The sequence below is a fragment of the Zootermopsis nevadensis genome, unplaced genomic scaffold (assembly GCF_977971745.1).
Source record: "Zootermopsis nevadensis isolate Lab colony 2312 unplaced genomic scaffold, Znev_1.0 Znev_ptg000022l, whole genome shotgun sequence".
Taxonomy (NCBI): Eukaryota; Metazoa; Arthropoda; class Insecta; order Blattodea; family Termopsidae; genus Zootermopsis; species Zootermopsis nevadensis.
In genome coordinates, this window is record NW_028259154.1 from 13,415,020 (window position 1) to 13,441,288 (window position 26,269).

At 37.9% G+C, this 26,269-nt stretch overlaps 1 protein-coding gene across 7 annotated transcripts in view; it reads right to left on the reverse strand.

Annotated features, from left to right (window-relative positions):
- The window catches only part of LOC110835907 (limbic system-associated membrane protein), an 893,271-nt gene that overhangs the window by 283,604 nt on the left and 583,398 nt on the right, over positions 1–26,269 (reverse strand). The window contains exon 1 of one of the 7 annotated variants that reach the window (XM_087353894.1): positions 8,062–8,083. The exons of the other annotated variants lie outside the window; for them this stretch is intronic. The gene's annotated coding sequence lies outside the window, so the exon portion shown is untranslated. Of the gene's footprint in view, positions 1–8,061; positions 8,084–26,269 lie in introns of those variants that run through there. 7 annotated transcript variants of the gene reach the window in all.

Here is a 26,269-nt window from a genome sequence, read left to right on the forward strand (position 1 = left end):
TTTGTTCTTTGAAGAAGTAAATTGTCCGTGCATTCACTACTGAAGAAAGAGAAATGCAACTCTACACTTTACTATGATTGACAATTTTCTAGTCCCTTACAGTCCATTTTGAGCTGTGCTTAGAATTCTAAACGAGAGTTTTAAACACATCTTCCATCACATCTGACTATCATTGCTCTAACCGAGAACTTAGTCATACAGTAGCCTTCATGACTTGAATTCCGAAGGTACAGTCTGATTACTAACGTAGCATTTATTTTATACAATTGTTGCGTCGAATGGCTGTAGGTGGAATCACTGAATGATAAACCTTCGAGTGGCTTATTTTAATATTTTACACAGCATTTTCCCGGAGAGACTGCAGAAAACCACAAACAATTTTAGTCAAATTAGAATTTCGCCGGGATTGTGACAGAATGTGAGTCAGAAAAGTTTTGGCATTCGGTACGATTGTATACGGAATATTATAACCAAATACAGTTTCAGTCTATTTGAAGCAGCCATTATTTGACACGTAATCAACCGTCAATGTGTAGATGGTATATCTATTACTCGTGCTGTAAAGCAATATTTAGATTGACACTTTCCTCACGATGCTGGGTTGGCACCGGTCTCATACACCGGTCGAAAATCTCATCAGAAATTTCTTCTCCCCCGAGACTCGAACCAGCGCGCATTCCGTACCACCGGTCTGAAGCATGATGCGAGGGACCATATTTTTATTGGGGCTTCTATTTTCATTCTAAATTGAAATTGAACACTAACTGGGTTGTCCTAATCACAATTATTTTGTTTTTATAATGTTTTTGATTTACATATAAATGCATATTTCGGTCATTTTTATGTGTTTGGTTGTAGTTAAATGCATATTTCGGTTATATTTTGAGGATAAAATTCATATTTTGGGTATAAACTTTTACTTGTAACTACATTTCTCAGACACTCACAGTGAATCCCTATGTGAAATGATGACGTCTGCAAACTGAACAAAATGAACAATGAACAGTTCAAGTTTTTCTTGGAGAAATACATGACTCAGTTAATTCCAGACGAATCAACACAAAGAAAAATCTGATGAAGATGTTCTGAAAAGAATTACATGTACTGTGGGCGACAATAAGATTTGGGTTCCGGTTGTTGAAACAACGGATGTTTGAGGCATGTCGTTATTGGCACGCTCTTTGCTGACCGCCCTGGTGACTTATTCCTTCTTGATACAGTAAACCACTCCTCTATCGCTGTAATTTTCGATACCGCCATGAAACGTTTGTGATGTCTCAAGTTACAAGACCATATTGTGCGACAATCTAAGAAGATTTTCATTTGAGACCTTGAAAATGTACATCGTTATATATTGTAATGCTGCCAAGAAAGGAGAATGAAGAAATGTACTTAGTATTTTGAATTCTGTTTATTTGTTTATTTATTTATTTGTAATTAATGAATTTGAAATGCATGAAAGAATCTTTCTTAAAATTTATCTTATATTTATAGGAACACGTATATTCTACATCTGATGCTGATCCAAAACGAGGCATTTACAGCTTAAAGCGACTGAGTTTTTTGATTAAAATTGCTAGGAAATCAAGTAATGTAATAGTTGTACATGCATATGTAAATAAATAACATGACTGAAATACTAAACGCTTTTTATAAATTTTAGAGAATATTTTTTCATAACATATTATGCCTTTTTGGGTCATATTTCGCTATTTTTGTGGCATATTTGCATGCATATTTCTCGGCTTTTTAGGTCATAAACATCCGAACTCTACTTATAACTCACTATTATTTGCATATGTTTTTAATTCTGAGATTATGACACGAACATTTTAAATGACTAACCGACGTCTATGCTGTGTTTCAAGATGTGTAGGGGCCGGATGTAATTGTAGACGAGGAACAAGGAACTGAATCATTAATAGCGCAGTATGCAATCACAAAACGGCGCTTTATTCTGAGCCCATACGAGCTCAATGGAATTACTCAGGCAGTAGTAAAGCATGAGGCGAAATACATGGCGTCATTAGTGCACAAAGTTTCTTCAGCAGGAAAACAATTTGATATCGGTCCCTGGCTAGTGTCTGCCAATACCTGCTAAATGCACATCCTGAATTGACAATATAAACGCTATTCTGTACAGTTTTAAAATATTTTTGACATTTAACACTGTCACTGAAAACATCTCTCTCATCTTAAACCAATTCTTTGGAGCAGAGTTCTTAAGAATCTACTAATCGTTCAGTTAGTCAAGAAATCTGTCGTTCTTTAAGGAACCAAACGATTTTTTCACTGTTTGTATCCCTTATTTATTCAAGATCCATCTTAATTTTGTTTTTCCAACTATTCCTATTTCTCTCACAAAGATATCTTCTGTTCACGGTATCACCCTAAAATTTAACACGAATTTCTCATCTAATGATCTAATTAATTCATCGCTGGGAATTTTAAGCTCTTCGTTTGTCCGCATCTTTTCAACGACGTAAATCGCGAGTTGCCGCACAAATGTACAAAGACAGATTATATTTACAATTCCATCAATCATTATTAAATCCTTCTTCCTACAGCGGCAAATGTTTTCTGTTCTGGATTATATAAAACTCATTCTGGTAGTATTTAATGTAGTATTTAAGATATGATACAGCTACTTAAATGGGCTACGGTATTTTTGACAGACACGTTTTCCAACTTTTATATCAAGTTTAAAGACATCAAATTTACGAATCTTATACAACAACGCTTTTTAGAGTTCGTAGTTCGCAGTTTGTAAGCTGAGATATGTAATACTAGCTAGAATGAAACGAACCTGCTCTATTAAGGTACTGAAATAGGAGGAAACAAAGGAAAAGGAGGGAAAGGAAGAGACGAGGAAAATAAAATGTGCACTGGAAGAGTAAATTAAAGTACGAGGTGCGATCGGAAAGTTTCAAGACTGCGCCTATAAAAACCCATACACTTATCTCAGGTATTAAATTCATCCATCACCCTCGAAGTAGTTCCCCTGGGAGTGAACAAAACGATCCCAGCGCCGCTGCCAAGCCTGGAAGCATCCCTGGAAATCTTTCTTTGTCAGCCTGTCAAGCACCATCCGCGATTCTGCCTGAATCTCTTCTATCGTCTCAAATCTTCTTCCCTTTAGCTGAATTTTCATCTTTGGGAAGAGGAATTAGTCACACGGAGCTAAATCCGGCGAACAAGGAGGGTGCGGGATGACGGCCATGGTGTTTGAGGCCAAAAACTGCCGAACTTTGAGGGCGGTGTGCGCTGGCGCGTTGTCATGATGCGTCGCTTGTGGAGTTCTTCCTTTAGAATCAGCTGACAGGTCCCATAGCCTATCCCAACAATGTCGCACAAGTCGTTGATGGTACGTCGTCGATCTTCGTGAATGGCCTGCCGAATCTTCGTAACATTTTCGGGCGTTGTGCTCGAAGATGGTCGTCCAGAACGCTCGTCATCATCGACAGAGGTTCGGCCATTTTTAAAACGTGAATGCCACACAAAAGTTTGTGCACGACCCATTGCGGAGTCCCCAAATGCTTGCTTTAGCATTTCGTAGGTTTACGTAGCCGTTTTGGCGAGTCTTTGGCAAAATTTAATTTGTTCATGAAAATCCGTCATTCCGAAATCGCAGGAGGGTCGGTGTAATGCACTACCAAAACGCCCGTAACTAAGAAACAAATGCTAATTCGATGATGCCGGCTGGCACACTGATTCATTATGAATGTAGGCCGCACCCCCTAGCGGCAGAAGCTCGTACTACATCCGGTTCGCCCTCTATTGACACAGTATTGAAACTTTCCGATCGCACCTCGTATGAGAACAACAGCAAAATTCGAAGGAAAAAATGCAGAAGAATGTACATAATGTAAAAATTAAAACAAGGTAAATCAAATAACGGACAAGTAACACGAATTAAAGAATGGATGAAGACAGTAAAGACGGAATAGAATGAGAAGTATAAACAAAATATAACGATGAACAACCCGGCGATTTAAATTGAACTAAAAACAAGAGAGAGTGGTAACTATGAAAAGAAATGTGGAAAGTAGGCAGAAGGCGTAAGAATTTTTTGCTTTGAAAAAACAGGAATGATGCAGAGGAAGAATGAAAAGTATGAGAGGGGAAGAAGAGCAAGAACAACACAAAAGTGATCAAATATACATGAAGAGGGTAAAGGAAATAAGGGAAATAGATATAAAGAACATTTGATTTACTGTTTTAATAATTTTGAACTCAGGATCAGGGCCAGAAGCAGCGCAAATTAAAAAAAAGTCAGCATATGAATGTAGTGCGCTAAAACAAGAATATGCTTCAATTTAGTTCTATGCTTGAAACATAATAGAAAGGGTTATGAATTTTAAAAACAGTATCACAGTGCATAATAAATACAGAATCTACATATGTTCTATTACAGTTACAAATGGACAGACTACATTCTGGTCATAATAGTAGTGGTACAGTTTACCATCAGAGAACTGGGAGTTCGCAGAGAATATGTACCTCCCCAACACATACACACACAACACGCAGAGAATCCACCCTTTCCCGCCTGAAACATACCCAGTTTAGCAATGCTAAAGGGAGCATTACACATAGCTTTCAGCTAAACCACTGGCTACCGGCATATGTTGCTACTGTGGTCATCAGCCTGCGTTATGATCGCACTAACACATGCGCTCCAACTTCGTCACCGCATTCAACATCGTATCTCGAAATTCGCATAGTTTACGTGTGTTTTAGTCTCCTCCACCCCCACCCCCACCCCCAACTCCACTGCCACATCATCCGTAACCAAAACTGTTCAGAACACATTAATATGTTACAGAGGTTAAATTTGATTACAATGGTAACCGGCTTCTTATTGGCAACTGCATCGAGCATAAATTACTGTGGCGGTATTTCAGCATCTAATAACTAAATTCAAACAATACACACCTCTTTGAATATATAATAAAGTAAACGAATTAACAAATGTCTCTGGAAGCCATAGTCCTTGCTTTTTTTTCGCAGTGTCTTAAAACGAAGACCAATATGAAAACCTCTTCATGCTACAACAGAACTCCGTGAATAACAACAGAAGAGAATAACGGAGATAATAATGAAACTGCAATAAATTTATGGAATTGGATATAATACGAAGATCATGAAGACAAATAGTAAAAAAAATGAACTCATTAACTAAACAAGTAACTAACTGGATGGTTACGTAATTAACTATACTCCAAGCTCACTTCATATATAATGACCCCAAAAAAATTCACTATTTCCCGATTCCGAATCATAATTGTTGCTTAGGCCAAGCTAAACTTACACTTTACCGACCTTTGCGTCAGGTCTCATGCGCAGTATAGCTTTACGCGCGTCGCACTAGCATACTGCAAAAACCGTTAACAATTAGTCAAATTCCTTCCGACAGTTCCGTAGTATGGAGGTTCCGTCTTTTTGTCGTACAATGAAGGTTAATAACTCTTCCGGTGCCAAAGCACGCAATTCTGGTGGCCAGAACTATGTTTATTTCTCGTAATTTCAAAGCATATTAAACCCGTGTCGTACAGACATGAAGGTCTCTGCAGTCAACCCTTCGACTATGTCCTAAAGTATAAAGGTATAATTTTTCAATGTAAAATAATTTACCCAGGCAGTAAAGTAACGAACACTGTGGAGAAGAGTTCTCCTAGAGAATTAGCTCAGTAGACAAAAAAATACTTCCTTTCCATGGAAACCGAAATTTCACTATCATACTCAAAAGTCCTTGTCCCTATCCAGTGCCAGATGAATCAAATCTACGCCTTCACAGTAAGAAAATATGTATCTTTTATATGGACCGTTTTCTATTTCAATTCTAGTTAAAGTTTATACTTTTGTGCCTGGCGAACATTTGCAATCTAACTGCAGTATTTAAAAATTCCAGCTGTTTCGTATAAGCTTATTCATGGGGACAATTCATTAACAATTACAACGCTCAGTGGCAACTGTATAATAAGCATTACGCTACAACGTAATTATCACGTACTTGAAACGGGCCACCAGAAATTTCATTTTAAAATTTAAACCAGCATGCCTCGCTGTAATTGGTTTCGACCGGAAACGTCTTCCTGTTCATAATGTGTAATGCGGTTACAACATTACATGAAAAGTAAGGTATCAGATATATCACGAAATTGGATCACTAAACCAAACACTGTAACAAGTAAATTGTCAGCATTTGAGTAACACGTTTATAATTGAAACATGAATTTTCCATTTATGGAATAAAACAACCTCGAGGGTGATTTTTTTTTAAATTAAAAAGTCGAGCTTTAACAAGAGTAGACTGGAAGAGGAGGATGGAAGTGAAATGTATTACTCAACTGCAACTTGTGATTGCAATTGTTAAAACCAGGCCAAAGATATTACATTGTATTTTAACAGGGATTTGTTACCACAAGGAAGCATTTTATTTATGGTAATTAAATTCTGTATCCACGGAGAATGTTCACACCACCACCTAACTCTCACCATCGTTCTGCAACCGATAAATGGTTCCAACTCCCCTTTCCTCTTCCTATTATCTAATTTCTGTCCCTCCCTCCTTTCCTGACTTCCTTTCTCACCTTTCCAGTTCTTTAATCGCTTCCTTCCTCTCATTCGACGCTACATAGGATGTGCTACTAAAAAATGCGTAGTTAAATAAACTATAAACAAAACATTAATCAATAAATAAAGATACATAACTTCTCCATCTTAGTCTGTTTTCTGATACCCTACAAAACAGAGCTCAATAATTTCTACACGAAGAAAGACCCGAGTAATGAACTCAATAAAAAATACTTCCACGAATCAAGAATCTCAGACTGGGAAATAATCAAGAGTTACTACATTCATTAGACCGGCATATTCCTTCCGAAGCCTCCAAAATTAGTACATTATACAATGTATAAAAGTGACACGTGGTTTGTTAAAGTATGTAGCACTCTCTAGGGCCACTTACGTATAATGGAATTATATAAAATTATTTTTAGACTAAAAGAGGAAATGGTGGACTTCCCTCTCACACTCTACAACCATCGTGTTTACGAGAAACTCTTAAGCAAAGGCGTTTTATAAAATATAGCTGTCCCGCAACATGCCATGGTGATGTCCGTTCTCGACCTAGGTACTAGATGGGGGTGAGTGGTCAGCGTCACGCCCCGACCGCGCCTTACCCCAAGGGACGGAGTCCCCGGTACCCATTGGATATGAGACTGGTTGGCCCACAGAGCCGGTCTGGACGCAGAGGATAGAAAAAGTACTTAGTCCTCGCAGGGGATCAAACCCTGGTCGCTGAATCCGCTGTCACTGTGCTGTACTGACGTACACCTATCCTTTGTTCCTTTCATGAAATCGCTACTCGTAAGAGTGATTTGTCAAGACTGTTGAGGTTTGTAATCACGAATAAACATAAACCCCATTTACCAATAGGAAGAAAACTTGATTGGTCGCAGAGTTGGTCTGCAGCTGATACAGCAAGGGAAAAACACTGCCACTCTCCGGAATTGAATCCTGATTCCTGATTGTCAGGCATGAAACTAGAACCTTTAATTACTCAGATATCCAGGTTATTGTTTTTTCCCATCATTGCAACATTTTTAATCAACTGTTCTCGCTCGTAAAATTTTATCATGTAAAATATTATACGACGAAGTATGAAGCATATCATAAGATGTCAATGTACGAGCAGTAAAATTATGAACAAACATGGAAGTATTTTATGCATACACACAAAGGCGGGATCTTCTAAACATTGTAACCATCTGAGGTCCTTAAAAGTAAGACTGACATTCCGAAACTTGCATTTGGAGCTTGTACAGAAGTCATCTGTTTCATCGACTTATTTAGTTGACGAGATACTGAGCTGAATGAACATTTACTACCAAACAGAAAAAGCGAAATAACTCTACTGTTAACTGGTAGCAAAATAAGCTACCACAGACAAAGCGTATATATTATCTGCTACTGCACTAGAGACTTCATAAAGACGAGCATATGATCTCTAGATTAATTACGTACAAAGGATTCAAACATCAGCTGCTACTGACTGACCTGCGTCTCTCAACCTTCATGTCTTGTCGCCCCTAGCAACATGATCGAATTCGCACTGCGACTAACCTGGAAAAAATAACAAACAGCAGGAATTAAAACAAATATTTCTGTAAAATAACTACAATTTTCAAGATACAAAGACTACGTACTAATAAAATCTTATAAAAGTTTCCACTTTGCCTTGTAGTTCTAATTTGTATTTATCTTCCTCGGGGGACAGAAAGTAAAGCACAGAACCTGCCATCGGAGTAATAATGTGTACTTTTCTTCTGCTTTCAAGTTCCTTTTTGCGTTTTATTTTTGTTTCTCTTTATGATTCTGCAATTCAAATTCCCCTCATATTCAGTCCCATTTCATTTTTTATAAATAACTTTTAACCTCTTAACTTTCTTCTAACATCGCTACATAATTTAATTATCGTTCCACCTCATATCTACTCTACACTGTCTGGTTATCCCAGTCCATCTTTCTTACCCATTCCTCTTTCTTTTTAATCACATATTTCTTTCGTCCTCTTCGTTTCCAGCTTAATTACGTGTTCATTATTTTCCTTCCTTCATTCGTTCCTTTTATTTGTATCTCGCGTTTCATTCAATTTCCTTCAAATTTTCTTCCGACCTATCCATGTATTAACACGTGTCCTTTTGGGTGGCAGTGGGTTAACACCTCCCACTCGTCACCATATTTGAGCGAACGTTTGACGTCAAAGGAGCCTCGCTACAAAGCAACTGGATCACCAATCATCGTCATGACAACATTTTAAATCCCAAAATGTCTCATCTTTGCTTAAAAACTTCAACTCTGTTCAATATAAATTACTAACATGATTTGGGTTAGAATGGGCTATAGCAAAGCAAATCAAGAGAAAACTTGTAACATCTAGGCATGAACGGAAGAAAAACATCAAAACGAATGTCTATAAAACAGCGCCTTAGTGTGTGAACTGGATTAAACTGCCTGAGTACGGTAACCAGTGTCAAGATGTTGTTAATACGATAAATTAATCTTAGATTTCCATATAATAAGGGTAATTTGACTACATGAGTTAACACCAGATTCTCAAAATATTTTTTCCAGGGAATTAGTTAATATGATAAGACGAAACGGGGGCTACGTGTAAGAATGTGATCGTATCCTATTTGAAGGTACTAGATTAGAGCACGGCATATTAACAAGGATTACCACAGACACATCCGTTGATATAATCAAGCTAATATCTTAATGACAATAATATATTACGAATCACATTGTACCGTTCGACTGTGATCGTGAAATCAAACCCCGCTGGGGGCAGAGATGTACATCCGCACTGTTTTATCTCTTGATGTCCTGTGTACATAGAGGCGTTGAAATGAATCAATCTCCCCCTTAAAAATTCAGAATTTCAGAATTAGTCAGTGACTGTTTTCAAGAATAATAAAAAGTAAAGCAGTCCCGCTACAAGCCATTTAGGTCGTTGGAGGGGGGGGGGGGTAATAATAGCTCCTAGTCATTCCTGACCTCGGCACTAGATGTGTTGAATGGACCCCGGTATCTACTGGATAGGATACTGGGTGGGCCCAGAACCTGTCTGGATGCAGGGATATAGGAAAAATCCTCTTTCCCTGTCGGGGATCAAACCCCGAACGTCCAGTCCGCAGCCAGTCACTATACAGACTTTCTCCGGGCTATTCTTTGAAGAATAACAAGGTATGTAAAAAATAAATAATCTCCTGTAAATGTGCCAGGCGCTTAACGTTCTTAGCAGTTTATACGAATTCCCAGTACACCAGCTAGGAGTTTCCCCCAATGCACAGAATTAGTCAGCATCTTTACTCTTGCGAGGGGTGAAAAAATATCACTGCGAGGGACAGTGGAGTAGCAGAATACATAAAACTGTAGCCAAAACCTCCTTTGCTTGTCCAAACACTGATACAAAACACACATGTTGATATTTATTTTTAGGGGGTTGGTTAGGCGTGCTACAGAAACCCTCTCACACCAGATGGAGACTATAATACGAACTCAACGCCATCTGGTGCTAGGGAGTCCTACTAACAATTAATGGTCGCCTCCCGCACAAAATACGAGACCAGGTTTCTGCTCAAGCTGCTACTAGTAAGAGGGTAATATGACTCATTTATTCAGTACCTTAGTTTCAAAGTTAATTTCTTTGGTTATAAAACTTAAAATTAATGGTTGTCTCTGGTACACGTCATAAAATCGTATATGAGAGTGAAAGTGTAGCGTCACACATTCTCAACCTGTGCACTAGATGGGGATGGGGATGGGTGGTCAAATTCATGTCGCGGCAGCTTCAACCCCAGCGAACAATAAATAACCCACGCTCTCACTGCATAGGAGGCTACGTGGTCTCCAAAACACGCGGCGAAGATAAATACGTCTCACCTGCCGGGAATCGAATGCCAGTCGTCCAGCCCACAGCTTAGTCACTATACCGACTGAGATTACCCCGACTACCTTAAAGCATTAAACCAAAACCATATTCCAGTATGAATAATAAAAGTATCCACCTCCAAGATTCTGTATGAAGACAAATTTAATGGGAAATGTTTTCTTAATTACATGGGTTGCTCTGTGGATAAGCTATGTGAGGATATAGTAGATAAACGAGTGAGTTTATGTGTGAGGGAAATCATTTTAATTTTTTTTACAAGTATTGTTTATCTTATTGTTTGGATATTTTTTCCACATACGTGTGAGCGAGTGGGTCGGTGAAGAAGTGAGTGAAAGGTAGTTTCTATTTATTTTAGAAATATTCTTCCACTGGTGCGAATAAATTGTGGGTGTGCAAATGAGTGAAAAAGAAAATCACTGGGCAGGAGAATGCACGAATAATGATCGTGTGATAACGTGAAATAAGTGAGTGAAGTATGGAAACAAAAGAGAAAACTGCGACTTGGTATATTTTTGTACCGAGTCGCTTACATAATGCCAAGCAAATCAGTGGAAATCCCTCTGCCACATTCTTGTCCCCTTCTAACACAAGCAGCTGCCAGAGACCGTCTAAGAAGAGATAGAGAATATACTGGAAATCTTGGTGACAGAATTATGGAAAGGACGTACACGAAAAAGGTGGATCTCAAAAACAATAATGTTACTCTTCCCTGCGAGCAAGATTTCACTTAATGTGCTCTGCAATGAACAGCAACCAACGTCTTCTAGAAGGCACAGAGACAACGGCTCAAATTGCTTGTTCGAAAGTTACGTTTGTACTGCCAAGAAACAGAATGCTCTCTTAAGGGCTTATCTTCACTTATCTTTCCCCTAAGACATACAAAAGACTCCATCAAGCTCGATTCCTGTAACGTGTTTGAATCTCAGCGAAACTATCCCTTACCCGAACCCAGTTAGCAAGATAGTCGATGACCTCGTTGGGACTGGGACTGGGTAATCCGGAAAATAATGCTATCTCTTGAGATAACTTTCGTCTGGTGTGGGGTAGCAAGAGACGTACAAAGATTTCACTATACACATTTCTGACTTTTATTTTAAAACCTGGATATTTATTGATACTTGCATTGTTTCAAAGGACACTTCAAACTACATACAAGCCTGCCATGAAAAGGAAAACAGTAGGATGGTTTAATGAATTCGAAAGATTGTGAAAGGAGACGGCCGTGGTCTATTCTAAGTCAGTTTTTTATGTGTTTATTAAGAGATTCACGACAGACGCCAGCCAGGAAAATCTTCCTTTACCTCTTCTCACGACTCACATGAACAATACAATTTCTTTCGTCACTCTTCTCCTCACCACGTGACTCATACAAACTTTTACGTCACATTCATTTCTCAATCACGTGCTCGTCACCGATTAATTATCAGCCGGCTCCTTAACTCCACCCAAATGTTTTGTCACATGTCAGTATAAGGCTCCCAATAACACAATCAATTCACTTTCACCCCGAAAATGGTTACTCAACGCGACTCATACTCGAAAACCAAATTTGCACACCATTCAGGATAGCCAGTCTCCGATACGAGTTTCGGTATCTCACGAATAGGAAACAGGAATGCTAACCACTCTACTTGACGTTAGGGAAATTCCGGCAAGTGACTAGCAAAAGTCATACATAGATCTTCCCGGGAAGAAGACCACGGTAATTGTTACAGGGGCATTCTGTACACGAAACAGAACTCGCAGTAAAACCCAACGCCTGCCTCCAGTTACAACCCACAAAATATTGCAATTCATGTCTTTTCCTCGACACACTGCGGGACATTAAGCTACTCTGTTAGAAAATTTCCCACTGACTTTTACGCACCCCACTCCGATAAAACCCAGAACCACAGGCGATATAAATTTAAATATTGTGTTCACCTCTTTCTTTGTTTAACCGGTACACTTCTGACAAAAAAGAAAACTTTCAACATACACAATATTTTAAAGAAAAAATATCACAGAGAAAATACCATATGTTTCTACAAAACGTTATCTGTGAAATAACAAACTCCAATGGAATAGACCTACACATAATTTAAAAACGAGTCCTTTGATATTTTATTGGTGTTCACTTGTAGGAGACAGAAATCTGTCGCTGGAGAGCTTATCACAGAGCACTAAGTTATACACAGTGAATGTTCAATTCCTTTTAATTCATATTATGCTGTCCCGCACAACCGTCATACACTTCTACTTGATAACATCAGTTTTTACTTAGTTCTAAAGCATGCGTTTCTTCTCTCCTTCCTTCCTTTATTTTATTCAATCCTTTTTACTTCATCCTATACCTCATTCCATTCCTTCATTTATGCATGTGACTGTACCCCATTATAATATTTTTACAAAGACTGCATACAATCAAATCAGCAACTGGCTCTAAGTCGGTTAATGCATTGTATACACAGCGGTAGCTCTCTATATCCATATCGGCCGCTTGAAAGAAGGCCAACACAAGAGACTTTTAATACATTTTGCGAACCTGCATTATAAACGATCGAAATAACTAATATCCACTCTGAATAACCTCTGTGCCTGAAATAGTACCACTGAAAAAAAAACACCTCTAGGCTCCGATGCTATATAAAAACACAGACTATTGATTTTACAATCAATATAATCTTCACAATTCGCAACACATAAGAGAAATAAGTGAGCTTACAGATGGAAATAAAACAAGGCGAATGGAAGGGGTTGCTAATGCACTGGAAGGACTTGACAAGGTCTTGAGTGATCGTGGGTACTCCGAGTGTAAGGGACTCTGCATAGAGGATAATGTCACTAGCAATTTACTCCCAACTTACACTATCAACCTGCAACGACATGCCAAATAAAAGCCTCTAATTGTGACACTTCTGAAGGACAATGGCCACTAGACCTACACGGGCTGATTCAGAAGTACATTCACATTCGTCTTTTTAAATTTCATAACACAAAACCTTAAAAACAAAGGCATAATGTGGAGTCGTATGTCTTAGTTTTATCTCCTGTAATGAATTTCAAGCCACAAATCAAAGACAGAGGCAGTACGACCTCTGAAACGTTGGTAAACATCGACCAGACTACACAGCGCAACAACCCAGAAGACAGAAATCTTCATACTCATCGCCCTGATGATGGAGGCAGTATGACCTCTGAAACGTTGGTTAACATCGACCAGACTACACAGCGCAACAACCGAGAAGACAGAAATCTTCATACTCACCGCTGTGAAAACCTCAAATCTTACAAAGACTTAATAGTTTCGATTACATTCTATAACGGCTGTCTACACTAACAGCAGGTTACTAGAATGTATTTTAGACAGTGTATAGAAAGTTGAGACAGTACAGCGCGAATTAAACAAGCCAGTTGGTATTGTTAAGACAGTAAATATCTAGAAGGGTAAAATGGATGGGATATTTTTATGTGGAAAACTAATGGAAAACGACCACGGTCGAGACTCGTAACGAGATAATGGGACAACATTAAGAAGGATCTAAAGGCAAAATAAAAGTTTGTGAGGATAAGACGAGGATGGTAGGGAGGTAGTTACTTCAGCCAGCCAATGCAAGCTTTCTTCAGTTACTTTAAAAACACTAGCAATGCCCTGCACACTTAAATGACCTGTTAATAGGTAATTTAATGACGCAATTTCAACTTCATAAGTTATGTAGCGAGGAATATAAGGGACATATGGGAAGGGTGTTGAGCAGGCAAGGACTAGGAAGGAGGTTGCCGTGACTTATTTAAGGTGTCGACTGTATAGACTGAGGAAATACACAAATATATTAGCTGGTAATTACGTCGAAAATCGAAAGGGTACATACCAAACTTTAAACCCCATTCGAAAATATAAAGCTTCTAAAGTTGATACAATATTGTAAAATTACCAAAGAATCACTCATAAGTATTTCATAAGTATTCCTTAATTTGTTATGACAAGATTCCATACAGTTGGTAAGAAATTAATTCAAGAATACGAATTTTATGTTGAAGAAAATAAGTGCATAAGGTTCATACTGGGTTTCTACTTTACAATGGGAGTGAAGGACGTGGTTTCAAAGAGGAAAGGTGAAAGAAAACACGACGAAGAAGAGATTTCTTGGGTTCTCTGCCCTGGAAAATAGGCTACATGCACGACCAGTCCCATCTTACTTGTGCCGTCTTCTGATCAGTGAAAGGTCGTCGTTCATTGATCAATGTCGACTCCCATTTGTGTGAAGCCACAGCCTACTTAGGCTGCAGGTCCATATGATAACCTGTTCATGTAAATGCATGGGAAGAAGGGTATGCTCTATCGGGTGTCTCAAGACGGACAGACAAATATAGTGAATCCAAGATGTGTATAATTGCAAGTTTTAGTTGCAAACTAGCCTAAAGACGAGGACATATAAAGAAGTCCCAAGCGGTTGTAATTTTTGTACGATAGCTATTTTAAATATGTTTTATATTTTACCATAATTAGGAAATATTACTCAGAATCTATCAATTCCAAGTTTTGTCTAAGCGGAATGGAAGACGAGTGAGCGTATTTACCACCAATTTACACAAATTCTATGTTTTAAAACGCTGTTATTCGTATCCGTGCTGTGTGTCAAGAGAACAACACAAAGCGACTGTAATTTGATCCGCGTCCATTTCTCATTAGCCGCACAAAATAAATCGGAAAATTACTGATGTGTCTCTGATCTTCTGCCAGTGCGAATCAAAAAGAAGATAAATAAATCTGATTCTACTGATATTTATACACCAACTCATTCTGTTTGAATTCACACAATCAAAAGTAGCGTATATCGGTTAAGGTCAGATTAGACCATATGTACGCTTCACAAGTGATGGCCTGTATCAACTGAGGTTTAGCTTCGCTGAACAGAATTCATGGAAATTCGCTGACGGACTGGCTCAATGATGAAACAGCACGACTGGCTGACTATTGACCCGAACACTGACTTGACTAATTGACTAACAAATAAAGCAAGTATAAATTTAAAGTAAGTTTATCACACTTGATTAAAGAATAAAAAAACCATTATACTGATAAATATTGCCTTTAACGACATTAAGGTCCACAGAGTTTGTCCGAAATGTGTTTTTATTAAGTACTTAACTATGTAAATATACTTAAAATTATTCTTTGTCGGGACTTTTTCCATCGTCTGTTCTTTAAAATCACGACGTTTCGGAGGCTGGTCCTGTCTCCGTCTTCAGGTGAGATGTACCTACTCTTTTGGTTCCCTTAGATAGAGCTAGTCTCTGTCCAGTCCGGATTAGGGTTTCTGCTGGAGATCGGAATACTAACCACGTACAAGCGACACAGACTGCTAAAGTCATGTTAGGTCAGATATTATAGTAAATGCAGCAGAATAATACTAAACTTGCTTCGGAAAATTCAGAAGGTATGTTGTTAGTGGAAAATACCGTGACGAAACAGAAACAGGATGAACTACAACTCAATCCGATAAATAATAAAATATTTACATTACATTAATTATGGTCGAAAATATAACTTAAAAACTAAACAGTGAGAAACATTACTATGAAGTCTAAAATCAATCATGGTAATGGAAAATTTCCCATTTAAAGACTGATCAACCATAAATAAGCCTAGGGCACAATAAAATTACGTGAAAGTATCACTTGCACTCTCGTCTGTGAAAGTTTTATAATTTAGCTAGCAATGGCTGGGGGTTCGTCGTGCTGACCACACGTCACTCTATATCTGGTTGGATGATCGTTCACCTCTGCTTAGGCATGTGGACGTGAGGCCAGCAGTCAAGCTAGTCGGCTTTGGCTCTCTGGAGCTGTTACGCCACGGATTTAATTTAATTTTTAATGATATCTGAGTAAATGGTATTTTGATCACAGAGTTCCAGTAAAAGAAAAAATCACTGTTCGACATAATATAATTATTTCACATGTTGACTCCGCAATGTTATAACTGTGCGAATAATTTTATCCGAATGGTAGAATATAATATTCGATACGGTTGACAGAGGTTAAGAGTATAAGAGATAGCATTATGAATCTCGCAACTAATCTGAGTACGGCTTTGACCAGCTGGCTATGCACTGCAGGGCGGATTGATCCGCATGCATGCAAATGCGTGCGTGGTTTGATATGAAAATGGTTGATCTGACCGGAGTTGAATGGCAGGCAGCGGGCTTCACGCCAATTTCAAACACACATCCTCTCAATATGGGGAGGGGGGGAAAGAAAAAAAAGCCACACCGTGTTTGGCCCCTCTGTCTCGCTCTCTATCATTATTTTCAACGTACGTTGATGTTAACTTGCCTGAAGGAAAACTTTCGACGATGAAAATATGGTTTCATCTTTTATTTCCAGTTTCATTAATTTTCATATTGACACTCTTTACATTTTCATTATATAACGGTCTTAAGACGTTTTCAGTAACTTAATATGACAGCTTGCCTGAATGTGATTTCCAGCGCTAAAGATCTACTAATACCAACGAACGATATTTACTAACATTTTCAAAAGTATGGCATTATGAAGAAAGTTTCAGATATAAAAGGACGAGAAATTAAATGGAAAACTTTTATGGTATAATCAATCGTCTTCAAGATAACATTAATTTTATTCATAATTACGACAATAATCAAACACTTCAGTGACAAGCTTTGACCCTGATTATTAGACAGATACCCTCTGAGAAGGCGTTATGACGATGATGATTATTATGCTGATGATAATGATGAAACTGGTAGCTTTGATACCGATAATTATTAGTTCAACTGGATCCTTTCAAAAGTATTCAGATAATATCTCCAGTAAACATTCCGGCGTGGAGCTATAAGAGATGACCATCTTCAGAGTAGCACACGTCTTGAAGAAGATAGTAATATAGCAGTCAAAAATTTCGAAATTATTTTCCAGAAGATACTATGTAACAAGCCTTATACTCTTGAATGGTGTGCTGGTTAAGGCTGGACAGGTGTACTCTTTGGAGTGCACAGATATTACACAAAGGTCAAAGGTGTTCTTCAGGCCACAGCACGTGGGTCTTTGTAGCACTAATGCGATTCAGCAATGACCTCAGACTCAGAATGAATTGAGTCAACTTTAAATAATACATAGATTTTGAATGCCGGCTGTGTAAGTCGTCCGCGTTAATGAACTGAAAATGGGGATCAAAACATGCTAAGAGTAAGGCATAGAAAGAAATAAGAGGATATATTTTGAGCGACAGATGTCTCTGTCAACGCCTTCAACCGCTTCGGTGCGGAACACTCGCTTGTCTGCAGCAGGGCGTCATCATAACACTATCCACTCTAGCGGGAAATGATGGAGCTACTTCACCAGTGATGGCAATTAAGAATTGTGTGGGGGGAGCTACGAAGACTCCCGGAATGAAGGAGGGTGCCTAATTTCTGATACAGCTGTCTGTTCCAAGGGGAAGAGATAATGGTGCAAGCAGAAGGAAATAACACTGAACGCAACCTGTTTGGTTTCAAATGCTGAGATGAACAAAGGCTATGGAAATTTCCTGTTCAGGGCCAACACGGATTAAGGTACGAATGTTTGTTGAACTATCGAAAACTTGAATCGCTAATTCAACAGCCAGAATTTTTTTCAGAATCACTGGCTCGCAAAATCCATAGCTTCTGCCGACATAATTATATTACATCAGTCTTACAGGTCTATCCTCAGACGTCAAAAAGTTTTACGAAGAAATTTCAGCTTCTCGCGGATCCGAGTATGAAAATCGTCTTCTCAGATATTGCGTAGTGTAATCTCGCAAAAGTTTGCCGACATTTCAAAGGTGCGGATTACTCAACGCCCTGATGATGGAGACAGCAAGGACCTCTGAAACGTAGGTAAACTTCTACCAGACTACACGGCGCTACAACCCAGAACACAGCTGTCTTTGCCAGCAAACAAAAATATTATAAACGCTGATGAAACAATTATATTGTGCATATGGCCTTGAAATTGTCCCCAATCCTCATATTGTTCTATACTACTGAACATAAAAACGTAGTCCTTTCTGCCCAACCTTATATTTATTGAACAGGAATCCCAGTGAGCCATATATGAATGACGAAGAGAGAAATCCTGCCCCTACAGCGAATCTAAAGTACATCGTTCAGTCCTTATTGAGCAACACCACCTAATCTTAGAGTTCCTTCTAGTATTGCAACGCGTAAAAGCCCTTGTAGCTCAGATCAGCGGCACGTTGAATTTCCTTAATTAAGTCCCGCTTTTGATCTGTCGTACAGTGTTTGCTCCGCTGGGTCCATTATACGGGTTAGTAAGTGTCTTTTATAGTTTCCTTCATGGCGACCCTAGGGCATGCCATCCCTTTCGGATTTCGTTGCAGATATAAGACAGAAGGCGTAATAATCACATTACAAGCGACGTATACTGCCTGACCCGCCACAATATACTCATGGGCGGGCAAAACAGTTTAATTTCTCATGTTGTCACACAAACTATTCACTAAAGAAGATTACATTTATTGCCTCACTTATCTACCAAGTAAAGTTGCAACTCTTTATCTCCCTTTTATCGTACAAACTCCTTTGTTTTAATCAACCGTATTTACCCCACTCTTTACACTACTTCTGCAAGCCACCATCACGTAACTTAAAAGGATCCAGATAAATACTCATACGCGATGCTCTTAGCTTATTTTCCGAATTTCGTTAGTTTCAATGATGAATTTTATTTATAATAAATACCCCATCTTTGCCGTAGCAAGAGGTGATTAATGCACATAACATTTTGGTCAGAAAGAGACCAGATTGTATACTTGGAATTAGATGGACAATATAATTATAAAAGTTCCTGAGGAAATAAAGCGTGAACAGGTGAACTAGATCAATATTTTTTTTTATATTATCGTCCGGTCTATGCCTAGACATTCCAAGTGGTCTTGTCCCTTCAGGTCCAAGTGTCAAAATTTTGTATGCTTTTCCCACATCTAATCCTCCTTTGGTCACCTGATAATATTTCGTGACGAATAAAACTTACTAAGCTTCTCATTAAACAATTTTGTCTATCGTCCTATTATTTTTATCTCTACGGTCCAAATATACAAATAGTTTTATTTATATTACAGCGGTTTACTGGTAATTGAATTGAATATCCACGCTAAACCATTGCAGTCTCTGATCTGTAATAACAAATGACTAGTGAAAAGCACTCAGAACGGTACCTGATAAATAACAGTAATATTTGTTGTTTCTCATTTAACCATTGTAATTATATGTGCAACGTAGGTTAATGTTTGAAGCAAGACAGGCCATGGCTTGTGAAAATAAATACTGAGTGCTTAATAAACTTATCCTGTGGTTATAAAATGAAATTTGTTGCCCTCAATTGATACAAAAAGTATTGAAAAGCAAACATGTGTATAATTTCTATGTTAACAGAAACAAATGTGTTTTGTTTGCTAACAACTACAGAAAAGTTGATTAGCTGGCACAGGCCGGGGGTTGTGTATTTATTTTTGGCTAATCATTCATTAACGGGACAATCATGCATACCACAAAAACAAAACAAAATAAAAAAGAATATTATATACAGAAAATTAGGCAGTGTGAAACATAATTTTTCACACGCACGAGCGCGTGTACGTTTACAAACAGGAAATAAATTATTGCGAACTGTGTACAGTCGATTAGATGAAACAACATGGCTACTCTGTAAAACTTACAGCAAAAGCACGTGGCTGGGTGCTCAGTATGAATTCTGAGGGCAAGTGTGAAGTTGTCCAGTCGGCGGTTTTAACTTAAATTTATTCCTCTGTTCCTTTCATACTCTCTTTAAGCCTTTCTCTCTGTTCTTTCTTTGTCTTCCAATATCTCCCACTCATTCCTTATTCTTTCTCTGTGTTCCTTCTTGTTTCTTCATTCCTGTTTTCCATCATACCTTTCATTCTTACATCTTTGGCTCACTAATTCTTCCAGTTTCTCATTTTCTGTGTTTGTTACGTCATATTTGTTATTCTTCCCCTTATTTTCTTCCTTTTCACGTTTTCTAATTATTTACTTCACAGTCTTCGTCTCTTACTTCATCCTCTGTGTCTCCCTCTTCTTTCGCTCCTTCATTCCTTTTCCAAGTGCCACTCTCGTCTCACGCAGAAAGCATACAATCTTTCTGTTCACACAACAAGAGTATTATCTCTTGACAATAAACCCGAGGCTCGAGTGTTTTACATTTTATCCTTTGTCCTGATGAGGGGAATGTAAGAGGTTTTCTGAAGTGCTTTTCGTACTGCCTTATGACCTGAGACGAGGATCTGGAGACACTGTGCATTACAATTCTACTCTCAAAATCCTGCTTTAAATGTGAGATATTCCTCCCTACATGCTGTTCCTCACATGAAACCCTCCACAACGAATTTCACATTTCTCAGTCATGGCGGTAACGGTGGATGTTATAAGAAACAGGAAATATTTATCTAACACTGTCATATGTATTTTTTATTCGTTTAATTCTATAAAGCACAATTATTTATCAGAAGCTTCCAGATTTTCAGCTAAACAAAAGTCCTCAACTTCTCTAAGAAAGAGAAGGTTCGTTACAATTGAAAATTTTAGCCAAACTCACTGCTCAAAAAATCTTATTCTTACGTGCTCCGTGCTCCAGCAAATCGGCTGGTTTAGCAATAAGACTGTACTAGAGCATCTTTTTGTTGGGAGTATTAAATAATAATTATTATTGTTCCGTCTTCACATAACAGATTGTTATAAATATATACGTGCAAAGAGCATTAATTTATTTATAGCCTAAATGTATTTTCTTCATACTGATTATTTCGAGATAACTGACCATCTTCAGACCCAGTCTGACCTAACTACTTCGTTATGTCTTCAAATAGAGTATTAACATAATTACAAATGTATTAGAACACGAGCAATATGTACAATTATGCTTAATTCCCTTATATATTGTAATTTTCAGTCTGTGTTGGGACGAAGTGTATGTGTGTGTGTCATGGATTTCGTTACTATCACCAATATAAAATCACTAAAAAAAATGCTGAAATGTTCTACATGTAAAATATGTATTTATATGTCAGTAACGTTCAAAATAATCATTGCTTCGAAGTGTATAAATTCTGTAAGATTTGAGGTTTTCACAGCGGTGAGTATGAAGATTTCTGTCTTCTGGGTTGTAGCGCTGTGTAGTCTAGTCGATGTTAATCAACGTTTCAGGGGTCATACTGCCATCGTCATCAGGGGGATGAATCGCCCTGATGACGGAGGCAGTATGACCTCTGAAACGTTGGTAAACATCGACCAGACTACACAGCGCAACAACCCAGAAGACAGAAATCTTCATACTAAGAATCGCCCTGATGACGGAGGCAGTATGACCTCTGAAACGTTGGTAAACATCGACCAGACTACACAGCTCAACAACCCAGAAGACAGAAATCCTCATACTAAGAATCGCCCTGATGACGGAGGCAGTATGACCTCTGAAACGTTGGTTAACATCAACCAGATTACACAGTGCAACAACCCAGAAGACAAAAATCTTGTATAAATTCTGCCAGTGTCAGATTTATACAAAGCTAAATAAGAAATACATTAAGGCCACGCCATTTGAGCGAAGATTTTTCTCAAATAATTAAACCATATGAGGACCATTGTAAATCCAAGTCCATTCACGTTAAAAGCAAAATAAGATAAACAAGGGTTTGAATCTTTGGTAACAAAAGATGAATATATGTTGAAAGCAACCTGCGTGCTTTTGTTAATTATATCCTGCCATAAAACGCCAGTCCAGATGTAATTATTCGAACATACAATGTATTAACAGTTTCAATATATTTATTTACTTTTATTTTATTATAGCGGAAGACCTAACGTAGTGTTCCTTCGGGCGAGCTCAAAGTGTAATTTCTTTGTTATTATATTTCTGCTTCTTCAGAAAACGGACCGTTCTGAAAGTAAGAATGTGTAGCCAAGCGTCTTCGTCTTAAAAGTCAGTGGTCAGTGCGCATGATTTATTTATTTCTACTTTCCGTATTGTTTTGTAACAGTTAGTACAATCGCCATCTTTGAATTTCTTCCTGGAGAAAAAACTTCGTAGGGTAGAGTAACCTTCAAAAGACTAAGCCTTAAATGGGGAATTTATGCTTGGAAGTAGTTTTTAAGAACATATATATCTGCGTTGTGCCACTCACTTCTAGTCTGCCTTCTTTCTGTCTTTTATGATCGTGTCCTCTAATCCAAATCCCTAAGGACACTGACATTGCAGTTCTTTTCATTTTAATACCAGGCATTGCCGCATTTTACAGTATTAAATTTCGCTTAGGCTTCAAATGCTGAGCGTTCGTAAAGAGAAGGCTTTGCATTTTTTAAAAAAAGTATATTTTTAGTACTACCTTTCTCTCCAGCGCTCAAAAGAATCCCCGTCAACTGGTATATTCTACTAGTCCATCTCTTCCTCCTTTTCGCGAAACATGTTAATAATGCAAACAAAAATTTAAGCACACTTAAGAGGATACAGCAAGAAAGCAGGTTTAAAAAACTACACTGCGATTTCAATATTATTCTCCTTCACCTTACCTCAGTCCTGCGTCTTAACATATCTTACGCCATACATTATTTTATATCATTCTTATTGTTGTACCTTATCACCAATTGTCCGACCCAGGTGGTCAGTACCTTTGCTTCGTATTCTTGAGGTCTTCAGTTCATACCTCTGTCCACAGACCGAACATCTTGACAGAGATTTTAGCGGTTCTTCTCAGTCCCACCAAGCGAATGCGGATATAATTGTACATTAAACTATGTAACTACAACTTTATTTCATATCCTTCCTTTCCAATTCATCAATCACCCACTATTCGACGTTGTAAAGTCTAAGCTTCTAGCAGCGTTCTTAAATAAACCGTAAATAAGTAAAACAAAATAAACCTTGTCACGTTTTACGACATTCTACTTGTTATAACTAACTACCTAGATGCCTTACGGAACCCGATGGTTCATCACCGAAGAAACCGAAGCCCTCCACAGGTTCCTGTCCTGGTCCAACAAAACCCAGTCTCCTTCAACTGCCATCTCCCACAGATCCCGCTTGATATTATCCTCCCATCTATGTCTAGGTCTCCCCAGCGATATATTCCCCTCAGGCCTCCCGACCAAAACACGGTGTACACCTCTTGCCCCATCCTCCTCAACACCTTATTGTTTTTGAATGCTAGTAGTGTCCTCACATTTCATACAATAACGTACGCATGGTCGAATATAATGGAGGTGTTACATGAAAAATAAACCTTACTAACCCAACCATCCACATCACTCCATCACGCGACACACTGTCACACGGAAGTCGTGGTATGAGTTAGTGGGACTTAACAAGCACAGTTTTTTTGTAATCACTATTATTGCTATTGAAATTCAGCTTTTAAAAGGAACAAGTTACATTACATGTCATAAACGTGGATTAAAAATGAGCGCCTTTTAAAAAAAATATTATAGTAGATGAATAACTTGGTTCCCTTTATTTTACTTTTTGTGTGGCCCACATAAATGTCTTTACTGACCTTTTTAATGGCCTTATGCTATATTAAACACAGTAGCTATGGGACGTTAATGGAGTTTCTGTGTTCTGATCAGTATGGCTTTGCCTCTCAGTTCTTTGTCATTTTTTTCTACTCTATGCCACATATTTTCACCACATATGTTTATTTCGCAAAGAATTTCTTCTTTACAACAGGGACCTGTAAGGTTCGCAAAATAGTATTCAGTCACTAGTTTAACTTACTTGTCTACGAATTCGTATGATTATGGGATCATCATCATGAATATCATTATTTACAATCACGAACAAAAATTATCATCATCATAAACATTAATAACAATAACCTTCATTATGCACTATCAGAATGAACGCCTTTATTCACTATCAAGAAGTTAATCGCAAAGAATGTCATGAACGTTATCATTTATTACCAATATGAACACAGTTCATTACAATGGTAATCATTATCATGTTTCTGCCTCAAAATATTCACGCTGTCCGCCATAATTCTAACCAGCAGACTCGAATCATCCTTTGTTAGTACTGCCAACCACTTTAAAACATCAACAGCAGTGAAATTTTAAAGGGCTAATTTCCCATTAAATGAACAATGACTGATTGGAAAAAAATATACATATATATGTATATTGTGGTCTATTACAATGTGCCAACACGTGAGTGAATATTTTCCACTTAGAGAATCGATTTGAAACCGCCAGCAAAAGACAAGCATGTTAAAACATAACATGACATTATAAATTCAAATGGAAATAAACAATTCTGGAACTGAGATCAGGCGTTTTGGTGTCGAGTTGATCACACTTTCCGACTGTCAACATATATCCACAGAAACACAAACTTTTTAGACTACAAATGTTATAGGCCATTCCGCATGTATATGTAGATAGGCTCAAAGAACTTTGCATATATGCATGTTTCACAATGTATTTCCTCCTACACAAGCAATGGGCTTATCCCTTTCCAAAATAATCAAGGCAATTAATTAACTTAGGTTACAGTGTCCTTTTTATCTCTGAAACAAAACTTCTCATAGCATTACCTAGTTTACGAAACAATATTCTATATCCGGAAGAAATTCTTGAGATACAGGACACTAAAAGGCATTTTTAGGGCTATGTAAGGTATAACATTTCACTGGTCTCACTTCCTCATACCAGACTAGATATACAGACCCAAACAGACGTACAGAAATTTATTCACAATACCATTAAAGTCATACTATAACATATAAGCTCAATTCATCAGCATCATTCTACCGTACGTCAGTGCTTCGCCAAACTCAGATGCCTTCTATAGGAGTGAAAATTAGTATTTCACTCCTAGGGAGAAACACATGTGGAAGTGACCGAGAACAAAGTATATCTGCTAAGAATCACTAGATGGAACGACAAAATAACAGGAGGCTGGACAAAATCATGTAACAATCATCTTCACAGCTTATACACTGGCGCAAGAAATATCCGAGCTTCGTTGACTGTTACAAACTCATTGACGAAGAACAAGCCGTGGTTCGGGGAGGCAGATTAGATTAGGTGCCAAGTTATTTTACACATAATATACTTATAAACAAGGGTGATTAAATAAAATACATGATGTCTGAAAAAGGCATTACAATCAATCGAACCTTGTTATTATATAGCATTTGAAACCGCAAGTCTTTAGGTAATAAATGGTGTTGTAAGATAGCACAGCGACATAACCATTCATGTTTAAAACACTGAATACTGGTTCAAAGAATATTGTGACAGAGGGGACGGCGTAAATGGAAGGAAGAAACCATTTTCGTCCGACAACTCTTAATACCCTAAATCTTTTTTTCCCTTTACCAACGAATCAATAATTTATCCCCATAAATTTGATTCCTTCCTCTGATTAATACAATACGACAGATGATGGCTACTGCGGAATGTCATTTCACTAAAGCACGCATTTATAACTGTTTGTTTGACAAACAATGTGTCAGTGAATTAAAATTGTTTACGTTATGAACATATATCAACATAGAAAAAGTTATGTAAAACAATTACTCGCTATGGGTTCTGTTGTGTTTTGCAAAAACCAAACAACATCCTCTGCCAATTATACGCACAGAAATATCACAAAAGTCTCTTCTTTTGAAAATGAAACTAGTGCTAGATATTGAATAATACCTGTTTAATTTAGTAACAGTATAAACCCTTTGATGCCGAAGCTCTTGTAAACTACATTCAGTTCTTAGCCCAAGGAAAAGACAACAAGGCTCCATTAGAATAGTAAATTGGTAAT